Source organism: Octopus bimaculoides, chromosome 8, assembly GCF_046866305.1.
Source record: "Octopus bimaculoides isolate indiv1 chromosome 8, ASM4686630v1, whole genome shotgun sequence".
Taxonomy (NCBI): Eukaryota; Metazoa; Mollusca; class Cephalopoda; order Octopoda; family Octopodidae; genus Octopus; species Octopus bimaculoides.
Window position 1 is genome coordinate 84,325,321 of NC_142935.1, and position 4,697 is coordinate 84,330,017.

At 39.9% G+C, this 4,697-nt stretch overlaps 1 protein-coding gene across 1 annotated transcript in view; it reads left to right on the forward strand.

The window, feature by feature from the left end:
- The first annotated feature begins 1,794 nt into the window (after positions 1 to 1,794).
- LOC106877635 (uncharacterized) overlaps positions 1,795 to 4,697 on the forward strand; it is a 41,902-nt gene continuing 38,999 nt past the window's right edge. The window contains exon 1 of the transcript XR_016242928.1: positions 1,795 to 2,172. The gene's annotated coding sequence lies outside the window, so the exon portion shown is untranslated. The remainder of the gene's footprint in view (positions 2,173 to 4,697) is intronic.

The window sequence follows — 4,697 nt, forward strand, 5'->3', positions numbered from 1 at the left end:
GCAAGGTGCCAGATATCTCAGTCCCTTATCTTCTTTGTAAGGCTCAGCATCTTGAGATTGGCCTTTAATACATCATTCCATGTCTTTTGGGGTTTCCCTCTTCCACAAGTTCCAACTATTTTAAGTGATCTGCACTTGTTTTTGCATCTGTCCTCATCCATACATATCACATGACCAAACCAGCACAGCCTTCTCTCTTGCGCATTGTATCTAATTCCTCTTATGCTTAACAAAATGGAACACACACACTCAAGGTGTGTGTGTTGTTAGCTTGAGGGTCAGCTGCATTTTGGGCATAAGAGAATATATTCTCAATGTGCCTGATGTGAAAAACACCTGGAAGTAAGTCATAAGCAAATGAAACAATTCACATCAGGTCCTTTTCCAGAGTGACAGGCATCGATGTTTCATCATTGATGAGACCTTTCAATGCCGCATACCAAAAAATGCCTGCTGTAAGCTGTATCACAGACTATGACTAAATGCTAAATAGTTTAGAAACCACCTGTTGGCATGTTCCAACGTTCCATGTCACAGAAAATATTCAGATATGAATTAGAAACAGCTCAAGGTATATAAACAAAATCAAATACCAGGTGCATTGAGAATATGTTCCCTTACACCTAATATGCAGACGACTCATGAACAAACAACACACACACCTTGTGTACGTGTGTTCAATTTTGTTTATATACCTCGAGCTGCTTCTAATCCATATTTGAATATTTTCTGCGGCATGGAATGTTGGAACATACCAGCAGATGGTTTCTAAACCATTTAGCATATAGTCGTAGTCTGCGATGCATTAAAACATGCCAGGTGCCGAGTGATGAGAAGTTAGAATGTGACAGAGGGACAGAAACAGGTCTCATTGTAGAAGAGACACATGGTTACCCTAGTTAGAAGGAGAGAGTAAGAAAGAGACAGAAAGAGAGAGAGAGAGAAGGGAGGAAGAGAGCGAGAAAAAGCATGGGTGAGGGAGAGCAAGTGAGAGATGGTGGCAATGTTCCAGAGCATACTCTCAAAGTACAGGGATGAGAATGTAAATGATTAGAGCAGTGCCAAGGGGTCGTGAGTGGGGAGTTTACATGCATGCAAAGAGGGTGGGAGAGAATGTAGTGACTGTTGAAACTTGGGTATACAGAGCAGGGGACAACAGGATAGTACTGATACAGTGAGCAAGGCAGTGAGAGCTGCAGGAGTGGGTAGGGAGAGATAAGCATAAGCGTAGTGCATGAAAAAGAGGAAATGTGAAGAAGAGATGTAGTTTTGTTTATTGTGGTAGGGCATGCAGAAAATTTTAGCATTACATGTGAGTGGAACATGCAGCACTTCAAGAACCTACTGGGGTGAGCAGGTCTTCTCAAGAACCTCATATCACCAAACATCTCAGTCCATTGTCATCTCATCAGTGAGGTCCAACATCACTACTTCATCCCATGTTTTCCTCTTCCACAGGTGCCATCCACTTGCAGTAATCAGCACTTCTTTATACTACTGTCTTCATTCATACACATCACATGTCCAAACCAACATAGTTTTCTCTCTTGCATTCTGCATCTGATTCCTCTTATGCTCAACTTCTCTCTCAACCCATTTGCACTTCATCGTACATGCACCCCAATGTTGCATATCCATCAAAGCACACTAGCTTCACTCTTCTCTTGTCTATGCATTTCTTCTCCAATTCTGCTACAGATTTTGCAATAAGAATGAGGTCATCAGCACACAGTAGTTCCCACAGGCAGCCAGTTTCGAGTTCCACTGTATTCATGCCAACTCCATCCTACTAACAGTACTGCTGTACATGGCTTGTACAGCTGTAACAAGTCACTCATCTACTCTTCACTTCCTTAGAGACCACCTGATAATAGAACAAGTGACTCTGTCAAATGCTTTCTCCTGGTCAATGAAAGCCAAGTACAATGGTTTATTCTTTGCCGGATACTTCTGCAGCTGTCTGCCTAGGAAGAAGGCATCTGTGGTTCTCTTCTCATGTGATGTGTATGAATGAAGACAGTAGTATAAAGAAGTGCTGATTACTGCAAGTGGATGGCACCTGTGGAAGAGGAAAACATGGGATGAAGTAGTGATGTTGAACCTCACTGATGAGATGACAGTGGACTGAGATGTTTGGTGATATGAGGTTCTTGAGAAGACCTGCTTACCCCAGTAAGTTCTTGAAGTGCTGCATGTTCCACTCACATGTAATGTTAAAATTTTCTGCATGCCCTACCACAATAAACCAAACTACATCTCTTCTCAGGAACAAAACCAAATTGCATCCCATCTAATTTAATTCTCTTAATTAATTGAGCTATAACCCTTTCTGTAACTTTCATGACCTGGTCTACCACTTTGATACCCTTGTAGTTGTTTCTATCTAAGGTATCGCCTTTACCCTTGTAGTAACTAATACTACCACAGCAGTTATTGGGGATGATGTCTACCTGGATAACCTGATTAACTATACAAGTGACTAGGCTGTATCCTACGCTGCCAAATATTTTAAGCATCTCAGTACTGATTCCTGATGATCCAGGGACTTTCCTTGTCTTCATATCCTTAATTGTCTTATCTATCTATGATACTAATTACACTAAAATTAAGTAATTAGTTATCCATTTGCTTATCAAACTTTAGTCATAGAACACTATTAGATATGAAAATAACATAATAAAAATATAAAGCATAAAATGAAAAAAAAGAAAATAAATAAAGTCAATAAATAAAAGAAGAAATAAATAAATGTGGAAGGAAAAGTTAAAAAGAAGGTCAAGAGTGTTTACAATCAAATTATAAAAAAAAAAACGTGACTTCAGGTAACATGGCTTTTACTATAGTTGCGGATCACTGGGTACACATACACTAAAAGAATAAATATGAAGGGGGTAAAATTTCCCACAAGACTGGTTTTGAAGTATGAAACGCTCGTACACACACACACTCTTACACATTTATCCATACACACTCATGCATATGCATCATATGTATGCATCCTCAAAAATTCACATACACACGCACTTACATAACAACGAGCACTGTTTAATTCTTTCAAACCCTATTCCGGGTGTGAGTGTGTGTGTGTGTGTGTGTGTGTGTGTGTGTGTATACATATATATAAAGTATGATTGGGTTGGGTGAATGCACCTGCAATACTGGATACAATATACATACATGTATGTGGCATCAGGACCTGTGCTTTTAATGTGGCACCATCATGAGTGCTTTTTATGTGTCACAAGCACCAGTGCTTTTCGCATGGCTGCAGCACTGGTATTAATTTTGTTGTAGAAGACTTGCCTTCTTGAGTACAGGAAAGTGCCATATGTCTTAGTCCTTTGTCATCTCCTTCGTAAGACTCAGTGTTTTGAGAGCAACTTTCAGTACTTTGTCCCTTGTCTTCCTGGATCTTTCTCTTCCCCAAGTTCCATCTATTTTAAGTGACTGAAACTTCTGTATGAACTGTCTACACCCATATGTATCACATGACTAAACCAGTGCAGTCTTTTCTCTTGCACACTGCATCTAATTTTTCTTAGGCCTAACTTTTCTCTCAATACACTAGTGCTCTGTTGCTCATGTAAACTGACATTGCACATCCAGTGGAGCATACTACCTTCACTCCCCTCTAGCCTCTACGTGTCTTCTGCATTCACATTCCATGTCTCACTACCACGTAGCATTGCTGTTCATATACATGAATCATACAATCTTCTTTTGACTCAGAGAGAGAGTGACACCTTTGGTTGTCAACAGAGGTAAAAGCTCTCTGAAGTTTCTCCATCCTATTCTTATTCTAGTGATTACACTTTCCATGCATCTTCCCCCATGGCTAATCAGGTCCCCTAAGTAGCAGAAATTATTCACTACCTCCATAGAGCCTCTGGGTCATTTGAGAAAATCGATTTCCCAAGTATCTATAGTTTTTTATGGCTCCTGTGAATCTTCTACATACAAACACTACATTCTCTGTTAACATTCCTATTATTCCACTGCACTTGTTGTGTGTCCATAGTTTGCACTGGGTACACTGTGTGGAATTCCTGCCTACAACTTTTCTACATTGTTAACTTAAACCTTAGAGTTTGCTAAGTAAACCTTTGATTCCAGGTTCTGCTTCTTTTCCACTTCTGTTACAGAATCTGCTATAAGAGCAAGATCATCAGCATACACCAGTTCCTAGGGACAGCCAGTCGTGAACTCCTCTTTAATGGCCTTGAGAATGATGATGAATAGGAGGAGACTGAAAACAGAACCCTAGTGAATACCTACCTGTACATTAAATTCATCACTAAACTCATGGTTAACTCTCACCTTACAGACAAAACATCTGTACATGGCTTGTATGGCTTTCACAAGCCACTTATCTACCCCTAGCTTCCTCAGAGCTCACCATATCACACAACAGGGTACTCTGTCAAAGGCTTTCTCTAAGTTAACAAATACCAAGTACAATGGTTTAATCTTGACCCAATAATTCTCCTGTAATTGTCTGACTATAAAGATAAACAACAGTGGTGTTTCTCCCTAGCATAAAGCCAAACTACATTTCATCTGATCTATTTCTGCTCTTAATTAACTGGGCTATAATTCTTTCTGTAACTTTCGTGACCTGGTCCAGCATATTGATGCCTCTGTAATTACCCTTGTAGCAACTGACTATAATGTTGCTACATTAGTCATTGGGCGTGACA